The sequence below is a fragment of the Equus asinus genome, chromosome 7, assembly GCF_041296235.1.
Source record: "Equus asinus isolate D_3611 breed Donkey chromosome 7, EquAss-T2T_v2, whole genome shotgun sequence".
In the NCBI taxonomy this organism is placed as follows: Eukaryota; Metazoa; Chordata; class Mammalia; order Perissodactyla; family Equidae; genus Equus; species Equus asinus.
The window spans coordinates 98760190-98774824 of record NC_091796.1 but is presented as its reverse complement, the minus strand read 5'-3'; the positions used below and the strand labels follow the sequence as shown (position 1 = coordinate 98774824).

The following is a 14635-nucleotide window of genomic DNA, read 5'->3' as shown; positions in this document are numbered from 1 at the left end:
TAGATGCATATGTGCACGAACGCGTGCATATTTATTTAATTGAAAGTTTTGTTTCTTTGAACCAACCCCCTCTCGATCGGAATCATTCACAGGTTACCGTAGCTCGGGGTTCTTCAGCCTTGGCACTCCTGACATTTTGGGCTGGATCCTTCTACTTGTTAGGGGCTATCCTGTGCATTTTGGGGTGTTTCGCAGCATCTCTGGCCTCCGCTTCCTGGGTGCCTCTCCTTCCCCAGCTGTGACAACCAAAAACGTCTCCATGCATTGCCACATATCCCCTGGGGGCACAGTCGCTCAGCAAGAACCAGGGCTAGCCTGGCTTTGTTGCCACCCAGCCACCAGGTGTGGGGATGGCCTGCTCACTGTCCTCACCACCCCAGTCAAGGCCCGTGTGGCAGTGTGTTGGTGGGTACTCAGTGTGGCCAGTTCTCTGGCCTAGGAGGCAGGGCATGGCTCTCCTCTTCCCTTGTTGGAGACCCTGAACCTGTCCGTTGATGCTTCTCTGGACCTCACTGTTCTCATTTTTGAAATGGGGCTGTGGCAGCCCTTCCTCTCCTTGGATGCTGGTACGGATTGGAGATGCCAGTGTAGGGTGCCTCTCATGCACTCGTGCTGGGCTTATCATGGGGGCCTGGTGACAGTTTATTGATGTCCTCCTGACTCTCCCTGTGACCTCAGGCTCCTCTTAGTTCTGGGCCTTGGTTCTGTTGCGTATAGAATGGAAGGACCCAAGGAGTGGAGGGCCCAGAGCTAGAAGGCCTCCCCTGGAGGGAGAGAGGAATAGTGGAGGCCAGCCACCCAGCCAGAGCCTGTGACGTTTCAAAGCCCCGAGTTCTGAAGAGGGTCGTGTGGCCAGGCTGGAGAGGGCCGGGCTGCCCGCTGAGGTCTGAGTGCATGCTGGTCTGTCAGCTCTCCCAGGAGTGGCATCCTGAGAAGCTCAGAGAAGCGCCTTTTCCATTATCCCTCGAGCCCAGCAAGGACTCATTGCGATGAGTGTGGAGTTTGGACTCAGGCAGAGCTGGGTTTGCATCCTGCTCTTCACCCATAGCTGAATGGCTCCTCTAGTCTTTCTGAGTGTCAGGTTCCCCCTCTGCAGAACCAGGCCAGCACTGTTCCGAGGTTAAACGGGAGGAGGAGGATTGTGGTGACACTGATGGATGCTCACTATGTGCCAGGCATCATTCCATCCTCCAGCAGGTCGTGAGATACACGCCATTGTCACGCCCAGTTTACAGATGGGAAAACTGAGGCACAAAGTACGGCACGTGGCCATTTACAATCTGCGAAACTGTCCTTGTTGTTATTAATGGCTGCTCTTGGGATTTGAGTCTGAACATCAGAGACCCTAAAGAGAAAGAAGGAAAGTAGGAAGAAAGATGTGCCTTGTGCCTTCTGGGGACTGGCCCTGAGCCAGGTGTGCAGGGGAGCGGGGCCGGTTCTGAGCTGGGTTTTCTGGGCCGGGGCTTTCCCTGGGCAGCTGGAAGTGCTTCTCTGGGAGCTGTCTGGCCCCGGCGCCTTTGTTGGCATTGTAATTTTTCTGCCTGCAGGGGCCTGAATGATCTGTGCTGATGATAAAACATTTGTTGGGCTGACGCTGTAATCGCACTGCCAGGGACACTTACAATTATATCCGCTTTGGGGAAGCTAATTTTAAAGAACGTTTTTCCTTCATAATTATATGCAATCAGCCAGCCAGCATTACTGGGGGCTTCTCTCTTTCCATCAACCGAGAGACCATCTGCTCTTCTCTTCCTGCCTCTCCTTCTAGCGTGCAGTTGGCCACCTCCTGGGAGAGGGACCACCGGCCCTTGGCTGCCTGCAGGCCCCGTTGAAACCTTTGTGTGGTGACCGGATGGGGCAGGGGACGAGGGAGAGGAGAAGTGGAGGGTCATGCTGGGCTCTTCTTGGGCGACTGGATGGGAGGTGGTGTCTGCTTTCAAGATTGAGGCTCACGTTGGTGGAGAAGGTGATGGAATGTGGTGCTTTGTTTTGGATGTTGTAGGAGCCAGGATTCTTGTAGATGCAACTGAAAGAAAACCCAATTCAGATGAGCTTAAGCAAAAGAAGAATTTCTTGGCCTGGGTAACCAAACAGCACAAGAACGGCCCCTCAGGGCCCCAGGCATGCTTCCTGCCCCTCACACTCCTGATCGTGTCTCTGCCTCCATGATCTTTTCTTAGTTCTTCAGCTGCTCTCAATCTTTTCTACCTCAGGACCTTGGCATATGCCATTCCTGCTGCCTAGCATGCTCCTTCCCCACGCTCACACCACTGGCTCCTTCTGAGCCTTTAGATCTCAGCAGAGTCCCCACTTCTCTGCCTCAGCCTCTCAAGTGTTCCTTCCAGAACATGTCACACGTTGCACTTACTTCAGCTGTTCTCTTGTTCACCCTCCTCTGCATGTTGTCAGCTCCTGGAGGACCAGAACCCTTTCTGTTGTCTTCACTGTTGTGTCCTAGGTGTTGGGACCGTGCTGGTCACAGAGCAGGTGCTCGAGAAGTATGCATGAAATAATGGATAGAAGAATGCCTTGGATATAAAAGGTGGTTCATGAGAAAGCAAGTCATCTGGAGGAATTTAGTTTGAGAAAACTGGCAAAATAAAAAAAGTAAGCCTCCTCTCCCCACTCCCTGAAAATTGGGCTCGTTCCTCCCTCTCTCGAGTTCTTATCCTGGCGTTCAGATCATCCCTGGAGAGTCGTCCAGCAGATGAGCATCCTGAGTCAGGGAAGTGGGCACGGACAGTAGAGCCCCCCCAACAAGGATTGGAACAGGTGGGCTGCATCCTTGTCCCTGGGGAGGGAGGCGTCCAGATGAGGAGGAAGCACCGTTCGCTGGCCCTTCCAGTCAGGAGCCGCCTCCCTGGCTCCTCAGTGGCCTTATACTTGGGCTGCCCTCTGGGAGGACATTTGAGGAAGAAGCTTCCAGTGTGGGTGGCGGGAAGGGGTTGGGGTGTTCCAGACTCGGGGAGGGGGGGAGCGCTACAGTGTAGAGGCATGTGGTTGGAGGTGTGGGGGAACCAGCCTGTGCAGGAGGGCACGGAGCCAGGTGTGCTGGGAACGGATGGGTGAGCATCACCGGGGGAGGAGGTGGGCGCCTGCTGCAGAGGCCTTGAGTGCCAGGGGGGGGTCAAAGGAAGCGCAGGAGGCCTGGGGTAGGGGGCAGCGAGGTGATGAGTCACACCTTAGATGTAGAGGGTCATAGGCTGGGCCCCTAGGGGAGTGTGCAGGGACAGCAGCACAGTGGCCTGGTGGTCCCGGTGGCCGTCAGGATGGAGGCCTGTGTCTCTTGAGGCAGGGCGGCTGCCCTTTGCCGGCACTCAAGCCTTCTTCCCTTCTGGCTAGAATCAGGGCTTCCTCTTTTTGGCATTGCTCACTTCTGCCAGGGCGCCAGCTCTTGGCTTTGGCTGGCGGCTGCTGTGACACCCTGTTTAGGGCTCTCTGAGGCATTTCTCTCACTATTTGGGGCCTGTTACCACAGCTCCCAGCTGCAGAGCCTGGCAGGGTGGGAGGCTGGGCAAGAGGAAGGTGGGGGTGCATGCCCCCCTGCCGGGAGCAGGCCCTGGGTTTTCAATCTCTGGCAGTGGGGCCCTCTGAGGCCCCAGGCTCCTTCTTTCCCCCTTGGAGGCCCAGCCAGCCTACCCTTTGGAGCACCTTTGCCTTCGTGAGTCCTGTGACCTGCCCATTGCTCTCGCTTGTTGGTAGGTTCAGAAACCTTTAGAGATCAGAAGGGGTTCCTAAGACATTAATTCCACCACTTTCCCCGTGTACAGTTCTCCCTCCCTGACGGTGGCCATCCGGCCTTTGCTTGAATCCCTCCCACCATGGGGCGATCACCCCCTGCCTGGTCAGCCTTCCTTTAGCTGAAATCGGTTTCCTCGTCCTTTCGGCTTTGTAGGAAGGGTTCCTTCTGCCTGGGAAGCGTGGATTTGAGGTGACATCACAGTCGGGAGAAGCTGTCAACCCTGAGGAGGGGCAGAGACAGGCCTGTCGGCTCCCCCTGCTTCTGGGCCTCGCCTGACCTGGAGCATGTCCAGTGCCCACTCCACAGTGGTCTCGGGACGTCTGAGGCCAGTCACAGCTTGCCTTCTGGGCTCTTCCCCGCAGGCCTTCCCGGGGACGACAGCGCCCCTCCCCCAGCCTCCTGGGGGTTGAGGGTCTGAGGAAGGATTTCAGCCCAGACTTGGGGCAGTGGCTGGCCGGGGGAGGAGAGGCGGCTCCCTGGCTTGAGGAGAACAGACCTGAGGGCGGAGTGGGGGGCCGGGGAATTACTAGTATTACCCATCCTTTGTTTGGGTTGTGCCCAGGCCTTTGGAATCCTCCCTGAGATTTGAGGGTCTCGGGCACGAGATGAAGCCGCCGCCTGTTTCTAGAGTCGGGTGCTCAGTTCATCTGGAATGGGGCTGAGGCCATTTACAGGCCTGGCATCCCCAGGCCTGTAAATGGGGGCTCAGCAGGCCCCTGTGGCCTCAGTGTGCCCAGGTGCTGGGCTCAGGCTCCAGACACCTCTGTTTGGGGAGTGTCTGTTGCTGCCACTTGGCAGGATCTGAGGGATGTGGCCTTCAGTGGAGCCAGGGGGCCTTGGAGTGGGGGGTGAGAACCTGTGTATACGGTACCTTACATGCAGAGGGACTTTGCAGATGTGCCAAAGGTTAAGGGTCTTGAGATGGGAGACTATCACGGATTACCTGGGTGGGCCCAGTGTAATCACAGGGGTCCTCATAAGAGGGCGATGGGAGGGTCAGAAGGAGATGTGACAACCGAAGCAGAGGTCACAGTGATGTGGCCAGGAGCCAAGGAGTGCAGGCAGCCTGAGAACCGGAGGAGGGAAACGCGTGCCTTCTCTTGGGGGAGGAACGCAGCCTCTTGACCTTGGAACCGTAAGAGAGGACATTTGCATTGTTTTCAGCCACTGCCGTTTGTGGTAATTTGTTACAATAGCAGTAGGAAATTAATACAGTGTTCATAACAGTGACTTTCTCGGGCCTGATGGGGACAGGTGGGGTCAAGGTCAGAGCCAGGCTCTGACTCCCTGCTCTCTTTTTGGGGAGGATTAGCCCTGAGCTAACATCTGTTGCCAATCTTCCTCTTTTTTTTCTTCTCCCCAAAGTCCCCCAGTACGTAGTTGTATATGCTAGTTGTAGGTCCTTCTGGGTGTGCTATGTGGAACGCCGCCCCACCATGGCCTGATGAGCGGTGCCAGGTCGGCACCCAGGATTCGAACTGGCGCAATCCTGGGCTGCCAAAACAGGGCACGTGAACTTAACCACTTGGCCATGGGCCGGCCTCTGACTCCCTACCCTTAATCACAGACCAGTGGATGAGGTTGGTCCCTGATTCCTTGGGCTTGCCTTCCCATTGGCCATCCTGTAAATAGCTGAGGGGCTGGGGGAATATTTGAATAAGGTACTTCCTGGTTTAAGTTTTCTGGGATTGGGGGGGCTAACCTCACCTTTGCTGTGATGTGACAGCAACCCTGGTGCTTGTGACAGAGGGGCCCGGAGGCCCTGGCGTTGCCCTAGCCGTGCCTGCTGCTTGGCAGCCTCCCTCCTGGTCACCCCGGGGCTCAGCTCAGACAGCAGTCTTCAGTCACCTTCCCGTGTCCCCTGCCATCACCCAGATGCCTGCTGTATTCAGGGGCCCTGTGGCTGCTCGCATCTCTAGGCAGGGCTTGTGGCTTGGGGACCCCTCTGTTCCTGAGCCAGCCCGGGGCTGGACAGAGAAGCCCAGCAAATGTTTGATGACAGTTGGACGGGGACTCTGCACTCCTGTGCTTGGAGGCCCAGCGTCAGGGCACAGACCCTCTAAAAACGGGGGCTCAGAGAATCTTCCTCGTGTCCTTAGACTCCAACCCTCAGGCCAGGAGGGAGTGTTGCGTTGAGGGCGTGCTAGCAGCAGCATCTGGGGGGATGGAGATGTTTTATCTACTTTGGAACGCAGCCTTTAAAAAGATGTCAGCATCCCAGATCGCAGGCCTGGGACACACGTTCGTGCAGTTATTTTAAGAGCTTGTGGTACCCTGAGGATGGGTGCTAAAAAACTCAGACCTTCTTGAGCAGACTTCTCCCTCCCCCAGCGGGTCCAAAGGAGGGAAATGTCGGTGTGGGAATTCCTGGCTCCCTGCTGTGGCTCACTGTGCTCATTAGGCTGATGTTAAAGGGACTTTGCATTCTTGGGAATAAGAAACTGCTGTGGAGAGAACAGACTGAGTCGTTAGCCCTGGGGCAGGCAGACTGATAGCTGGGGTGGTAGTAGTGGTGGGAGCGCTGGAACCAGCCCTTCCTGCAGCCCCTGTGGGTCTCCTGCTCATTACAGCACCTGCAAGGAAGTAGTGAAAGACTTAAAAGGAATTTCAAGTAGAAGATTTTTATATTAAAAAGTGGGGGCGTGTCAAATGCCATTAAGGGAATTTCAACATTTGTTTTCAGATGAAAAGCTGGGGTGATTTCCAATCTGAAATGGTGGCACTTTGGATGCAGCAGAACACATCCTTGGTAATCTCCAGCCCACCCCTGCCTCAGTTTCCCCATCCTGAAAATGGAGTGGTTTCAAAGGTGTTTAGGCCTCTGGGCTGCCGTGTGCCTCAGTAGCAAAGGCCCCTCGGCCTGGGTGGTTCTGCTTTCTTCCAGGAGGTGCCAGGAAGGTGAGTCACCAGGTCTGCCTCTCGCCCACATCTTGGGTTCAGGAGGAAAAGCCGCTTCCAGGGACCCTGTGGGCTTGTTCTGGGCCTGAAGGGACATGCTGACTCACGCTGCCGTCTCTGCACTGCAGGGACCCTGTGGCCCGCCTCCTCCTCCAGGTGGGGCACCTAGTATGGAGGAAAGTCTTCAGTGACGGGAATTGGTGACTGTCCAATCAAGGGAAGGGGTCTTCCCCCCCCCAAAAAGAAGACATAACGCAGCGTCCAGTTTATCTGTTTCTTTCCCGGAGCTGTCCAAACAATTAAGATGTTTGTACTGGCTTTAAAATTCTGTTCGTATGTTGCCTTTATATTGGGCCATTTCAGCTTCTGGCACTGTTAATAGGAGGAAAATCCAAATTATCAAACCACCACCAAGTAAACCAGGCGGCCGAGGAAGCCGACAGGCAGGGGCGGCTCAGGGCTGGAGCCCCGCACTGGGAGGCTGGGATCCTCATTCAGGAAGGGCCTGCATGAGGTGTGGGCTGTGCACTGGGCACAGGGTGCTGGAATAAAGAACACAGCCTCTGGCCTCAGGGGCTCACAGTCCGAAATGCAGCGCAGAGCAGTCTTAAGTGTCAGATGGCTGTATGGCTAAGAGCCATCATTTCTGCCCAGGGAAGCGGCAGGAACAGCCTGCTGGCAAGTATGCTGTGGGAGCTGTTGTTGCTGGTGGAGCAGGAGTTTGCCAGGGGAGGAAGGGCATTCTGGCAGAGGGAACAGCTTGTGCCACGGCACAGTTATGTCAGGCTTGGGTGTTTTTAGAGAACAGGGTCCTTCCTGGGGCGGTTAGATGAGAGGAGGGACTGGGGCTGCCGGCCCCCGCCCCGCGATGCCTTCTGTGCTGCACCTCCAGATGCCATGTGCCGGGTATCGTGCTAAGAATTTGCGGTGTGGGCAGAGGGTACAAGCCCTGTTTCCTCAAGGAACGTTTATTCGTCAGGATAGGCCAGGTTAGGCTGCAATAAGTACCCCCTTGGAAGCTCTTGCAACAGCGGGTTTATTTATGGCTCGTCCCCATCCTGGACAGCGCTGCGGCGGCTCAGTGCTGGTCGGCTGTACCCGGCATTTCTCAGCCTTGGCGCTGTGGACAGTTTAGGTCGGTAATTCCTTATTTTAGGGGGCTGTCCTGTGCCTGGTAGGCCCTCTACCTTCTGGATGCCAGTAGCACGTCCCCCAGTTGTGACAGTCAGATGTCTTCAGGTGTTGCCAAATGTCCCTTGGGGGCAAAATTGCCTGGTTGAGAACTACTGCTACTGATGGTCCTCTTAATAGTTTCTTTCTTGTTCCCAGCCTGGTTTCATTGCCACCCGGCTGGGTTCCTTTCCAGGAGGGGGTCCGGGCTGGCTTTGGGGCCTGTGACCTAGTGCTTCCACAGTTACTGAGCTCTAGGAGGGCTGACCGGGGGGTTGGCCACTGGCAGTTAAATGCTTCTACTTGGAAGTGACATGAGTCACTTCTGTGCACATTTCATTGCCTAATCTGGTGGGGTGGGGGGAGTGCCCAGGAGGGGAACTCACGGTATTTCTGGCCCCCATTAATGTCCGCCACAAAGCTCTTAGCCTGGGGGGGCGTTGGCAGCACAGAGCCAGGCAACTCCGTATCAGTGCTGTGGCGTGGGGGTCTCTGCGGAGAGGGAGAGCCAGGAAGGCTCCCCAGGGGCTGACCCTGAGCGTGGGTTAGGGGTGACGCTGGGGCGGCATTTGAGGCAGCCGGACAGCGTGTCCCTGTGCACTCACCGGGGAGAGAGGAGGCCCAGCCTCCTGCTCAGGGAACCCCGAGTCCCTGGGAGACGTTCCACAAGCCCTACCCCCTGCAAGGCAGGGAGAGGTGGGAGGAGGTTGCTGGCAGGCCTCGTGGGTGTCAACGGGCCTTGTTATTCCGGGTTCCTGGAGTCTGGTAATTAGCGAGCCGAGCTACAAATGGCTTGGGTGAGAGCGTGCCCGGCTTTCCACTTGCGTAATTACTCCCCGCCTGTCTCCCAGTGGGTCTAGCTCTGGGTGCAGGTGCTGCTGCTTGCTCTGGGCCCGCTGGTGGGAGGGCCTCCCGCTCCGCCCCATCACTCTGCTGTGGGGCTGCCCCCGAGGCCGGCCTGGCATCCCTCTGCAGCTGGCTTGTCCTGCAGGCCCCCTTTCCAGTGGCGGTTTGCCCTGCCGGCCCTCAGCTGTGTCTGGAGGGCAGGCAAGGGGCTGTGGCCTTGCCTATTGCGGGAAAGCAGGTCTTGTTGAATCCCAGGGCCCCGTTTTTGCCAGACTTCCCTATTCTTCAGTCGCTGCCCTGCTCTCTCTGAGCGCCGGCAGTTCTCCCAGCTGTCACTGGACTTTTTGGTTGGAGGGTGCATCTGGGTCTCGGCAGAGCTCTCTCTCTCCCCGGCTGATTCACCATTTCCTGGGCTGCACTCGCCTGCAGCCCTCGGGTGTCACACCCGCCCCGGAAGGTCCCACTGGGCTGGAAAGGTCATACCCATTTATCAAATGTGAAAGCTGAGACCCACGGCGGCTCAGCAACCTGTTCTGTGCCTGCTGCTGGTTCTCACTGGGCCCTGCTCGGCTGTGAGGCAGGCCTGCCGCTCAGTGGGGGTTGTTGTCTCCCTGTGTCCGTGTTATCCTTCCTGACACCACATCCAGTAGCCGCACCTCAGGCCTTAACGTGGCCTTGTTGTGGCGAGGGCTCATGGATGCTTCTCCCTCTTGATGGTCCTGCCTCGCTGGCTTCTGGGACGTTGCTCCTGTCTCCTCCTCATGTTATCGTCTTCATTGGACTCCTTGTGGTCCCCACTCCCTCCGCACCAGGTCATCCAGGGCAATTTTTCTCATCCTCAGGAAGTGTAGCCGCTGTCACTTACTAAGCACCTGCTGTGGTGAGCAGGACAGCGGCCAGTGGCAGAAACTCAGCATAAACCGGCTTAAGCAAAGTCCATAACTGAGAGTTCAGCAAGGACAGGCTCCGGCCTGGATTCAGGCCTTGACCTCCGGCTAGAGAACGCTGGCCTTTTCTCCTTCTCAAGAGTCTGGCTGCGCAGGTCAATGTGGCCATGGTGTCCTCTGACCTTTCCTGCTGTCACAGTCCCTCAGGACCTGTCCTGCAAAAGGCCCAGGACTGGCCTGGCTTGGGCCCCATGCCCATCCTGCAACCCAGTGTGGTGCAGGCCACGTGCCCACTTGGAGGGGGTGCAGCCCCTCGATTGTTTGAGTGCCCATTGGAACCATGTGGGACAGAGGAGGGGCGCCTCCAAAAGGCAGAGCGGAGCAGAAGGAACGGAAGCCCTCGGCTCCAGTGTGGGCCCCAGCAGTCCTGTGGGGTGGTTCCAGGAGTCTCCTCACTTGACAGGTGAGGACACTGAGGCACAAGATGTAGTTGGGTCTGGGTCCATGGTCTCCTCTTGGGGACACAACCCCCCTTCCACCTCCACCTGCCCTCCCAGATTGTGTTTTGCTAACCCTGGACTGTCCGCTCAGCTCAGTCCTGGGCTTCTAACCTCCTCCTGGCATGACTGTTGAAGAAATGGAAGAGTTATCATCTTCCTACAGTGTCCTCTCCCGGTGCTGGTGTGTGGCCTCAGCCTGCTGCGCCCAGACTCTGAGCACCATAGCTGCTTCTAGTTCTTTTGTGTCCTTCTGTCCCCAGGACCTGGAAGGGCTGCCTCTGAATGAACACCCCACCCCCAGGCAAGTCTGTCCTGCTGCTCCTCGTGCTTGAGCAGCGGTTCCCATACCTGGCTGCTCCTGAGCAACGCCTGGAGTGTGACCAGCCCCGGATCCCTCTCAGGCTCTGCCCCTAGACCTCCTGAACCAGAGCCTTCAGCGTTGGACCTTGAATTGGTTGACAAGTTCCCGTGGTGATTCTTAGTCACCTGCCTTAGCATTTGGAACCTACTGGCCAATGCACTGTGACAGTCCAGGCCTCTGGGGCCTGCCTAGCCTACATCTACTGTCTGCTTTTCATGGCCCCTGCCTGCCCCCTCGGTGGGTCTTATGCTCCCACATCCCCAGACTTCTTTTGGGAAGGGGGCACTCATGTTATTCCTCTTTAACTTCTCCCCAGGGTCTATAGTTTTCCTTCAGTTTTTGTTCAAATGGCAAATCTCGCTTCCTCCCTCAAGCCCTCTTTGATTGCTCTCCCTCCTCCCACGAGAGGATAGTTGGTTTTGTAAATGAGTATTTGAAATTCCCCAAGGCTGTGCTTTCCCTGAGCTTCAGGAGTTGGGGGGTGGGGGGAGTGGGGGGGTTGGCGGGGGGAGTCCCTTGTCCAAAATGGATCCTTCTCCATCAGTTATCCAGCTTGTGGAAAAGCAAGTTTATATTATGAGCTGTGGGGTAGGCCTCTATCCAAAACTTATTAATGCAATATTTATCAAGAAAATGACTGTTTTACGGCCTATAAAGATTTTCTCAAGGAGCAGGCTTTTAATAAAATTCTGTAATTATTTAACTTTTATTGTTACTTTTTCTGTAATTTTGGAAGTAATATCTGTGTTCGTTTTAGAACACTAGAAAATACCAGGAAGTGTAAAGGAGAAAACCACACACATCGCTCTCCTTCTGCAGCCACAGTTAACGCTGCGGCCGGTTCCCTCCCAACCTGTCTCCCAGACCCCGAGTGTTTGAGTGGACGCAGACCGCGAGCTGAATCCTCTGATGCGTGACAGTCCCGTGGCCCCGGGATGGGTGTTAATTCAGCTCCTCTTCGAGCAGAACTTGGAAACTTTTCTAGATAAATCCTGAGGTCCTTTGCTTCACTGCATCGATCTCTCGATCAATTGGTTCATGCCTTTATCAGGCATCTACTTTAAACCAGGCACTGGGAAGGCTGGCAACTATTTATTTATTTATTTATTTTTAGCAGTAATTATTTTTTTTAAAGATTTTATTTTTTCCCCTTTTTCTCCCCAAAGCCCCACAGTACATAGTTGTATATTCTTCGTTGTGGGTCCTTCTAGTTGTGGCATGTGGGACACTGCCTCAGCGTGGTTTGATGAGCAGTGCCATGTCCGCGCCCAGGATTCGAACCAACGAAACCCTGGGCCGCCTGCAGTGGAGCACGTGAACTTAACCACTCGGCCACGGGGCCAGCCTGGCAACTATTTAAAAAAAATATGTTTCTCTAGTTTTTGAGAATATGTGAGAGACAGTGGCACAAAATTCAAGAGCTGCAGGAGGGCGCACAGTGCAAGGGAAGTCTCCTCACCCAACCCCTAGCCGCCTTGGCCCTTGACCAGAGGTCCCGCTACCCCTGTTCACTTGTAGTACTTTACATTTGTAGTGTGTGTACACAAGTACTCATTCTTGTCTTGGAGTCGTTCTTAACCCAGATACTTGCACGCAGCATGCAGGGCTTTGTGCTTACGTTTTCACATAGCAGTGTCTGGAAATAATGCTGTGCGGGTGTGAGGAGCGCTTCACCCCTTTTTCCTGCTGCGTAATATTCCTTCGACAGCGTTCCGTTTGTTAGTGGCCCCTCTTGGGAGTTCTTTTGCTGTCACCAACAGTGTGGCCGTTAACAGCCCCAGCTTCAAACGAGCGTGTCTGTGGCGTGGGGTCATGGAGCTGGTGTTTTTGGGAGGAGTGGTTAATCACTTGACAGTGAGTTCTCTGGTTTCTCTTCCCTTCTCCGCTCTTCCCATCTCCCTCCCTCCTTTGCCCCCTCCTCCCTCTTCCCCTTTGGCGTCATGGTTCGATTTCTGAACTCTCCGGATTTCAGGAGCCTGCAGCAGGGAAACGAGGGTTGTTGGTGCCTTGGTTCGGCAGAACTTCCAGGTGAAGAAGTGAGCCCCAGCAGGTTTCCGTTTTACTTCCCTGAGCGGGCCACGGTGGCGTGCATGGGTTCCCACCACCAGAGGGAACGTGGTTTCCCCCCTGCCCCCGCTCGTCTCCCCCTTACTCCGAGGTCCTGGAGCCTGGAGATCAGGCCCGCCCCTCCCAGGGCCTCCCCTGCCGGTCACCCTGTGAGCATTGGGAGGCCGGCTCTGGAGCCAGCGCCCACACTTCTGGAGGCTGCCAGGCCTCAGCTTGCCCATCCGCTAACGGGCTGTCACCGTCCCTCCCTCGTGGGGCTGCCGAAGGCCTTAGTGAGCAGCAGCGAGCACTTGCCATCGAGCATGTCTAGTGTACGTGTGTGGCCTGACGTGGACTGAAAGGGGAGCCAAACCCCCTCTTTTTGGCCAGAGTCACAATTTATCCTGTCCTTGAAGTTCTGAGCTATGGAGAAACTGTTCTGGCTCCTGGGAGCTCAGCCCCACTTGAGATTTTCAGCCTGTCTGTTCTCAAGATTACTTTTTTTTCCCCCCTTTTGTTTCTTTTATTTTACGGGTTCCATCTGTTTTCAAAGTTAGAGCCCTGTGAGCTTTTTAGGACTCGGGGAGGGAGAGCTGTCTGGGACGATGTCAAGTGTGGGCAGATTGGAAATGACCGCGGCTGGCTGCATAAGGAGAGGAGAGCCACACGCCGGGATAATCTGGATGCCGCAAGGATTAACTCGGAGGGAAAGCCTGGGCCGGCCTGGCGCCCAGCGGAAGCCCTGTGCACCTGGCGTGGGTCACGTCCGCGCGCCGCCCCGTCTCCCTCAGTGCTCGTCTCTCTCCTGTTGTGTGGTCCCTGGTCTTGTCATGGGGCTTCTGTCTCGGCCGTGTAAGATTTCTGCCCAGGAGCAGGTGCAGGTCGAGAAGCCACCCAGCCTGACCTGGCGAGTCAGAGGCACAAGCTGAGTGACCGTGGCAGGTTTCTGTCACCAATGCTCACTTGGGGCCAGGGTGACCTGGGAATGAGGCAGGGGCAGAGCTGACGGCTCTGGGCAGTGAGCTGACGACTGGGCGTGGCACAGGTTCCTGGGGACGCCCTCTGTCCCCTTGCTGTGAGCTCTGGTGGCCCAAGGCTGTGCTGTTGTGTCTGGGCGGTCCCCTCATGAAGTCATGGAAGCTGAATAGTTGCCGGCCACCATTCCTTTCGGAACTGCAGGGAAGCTGAGTGACGGGCAGGGACCTTTGAAAGCATCTACCACCGTGGTCTTCAAATTGGGTTCCTTGGGGCCCGGGGTTCCATGGAGGTGTTGGGGGTCGAGGGGAGGGCCATCTGGGCACCGCCCACAGTGTGACCTGGGCAGCCCTCTTTGGCCTCCATCTCACTGTCTCGTGTGGTGGCTTCCTCGCAAGGTTCCACTCGGGGCCTGGCTCTCAGAGGCACTGAAACACTTGTTGGATGAACTAACCGACGCATGTAAGATGGGTGGGTGTCACCTCGGCTGTGCTGTGCTGGGGGACTGTGCCTGCTCACGGTCGCCAGGGGGTTCCCGCAGGATTGGTGCCATCTCCTCCCTTAGACTGTGAGCCCCACGGGGGCCGTGCATCTGTCGTGCTTCCTGACGTAGGCCGGGCCGGGCTCGGGAGCTGAGCTGTGTTAACGTGCAGGGAGTGTTGGTGTCCCCGGTGGGCACCGCGAGGCACAGGGCCCTCACAGTTACTGCGTTTGCCCCGTCCCTGCTCCAGGGAAGCAGCTTGGGCGAGGCAGCTCCCGTCCCTGAGGTTTCCTGGCTGGAGGCCTGGCCCTTCTTTCCAGGGAAATGCCCGCGGGCACAGCCGTTGGCAGGCTGTCCACGGCCCATGTGGACCCCTGTGCCTTCCCAGCTTGCTGCCCTGGTGCCGGCCCGTCACAACTCGAGAACGAAGGGCCAGGCTAGCAGCGGCCCTGAGTTTTCGGGAGTGTTCTGGTTCTGGGTGGGGGTGAGGGATGGGGGGTCAGGGAAGGCGTCCTGGGAGAGCTCCTGTCTGAACCGCATCCTACAGGCTGGGATGAAAGCGTGGACCAAGTCTGGAGGTGCCCGAGCTGCCCTCAGGAAGGAATGCAGGCCGGGGCAGGTAAAGGTGGGCAAGCCCTGAGGGTCTCCTCTGCCGAGACCCTGACCCTGACCCCAGACTCTGAAATTGGTGAGTCAGGGCATGTGTGCAGGAGAACAGTGGCCATGGGA

The 14635-nt window shown here is 56.6% G+C and overlaps 1 protein-coding gene across 1 annotated transcript in view; it reads left to right on the top strand.

Annotated features, from left to right (window-relative positions):
- ITPK1 (inositol-tetrakisphosphate 1-kinase) overlaps window positions 1-14635 on the top strand; it is a 171952-nt gene that overhangs the window by 21654 nt on the left and 135663 nt on the right. The gene's annotated exons all lie outside the window — the stretch shown is intronic.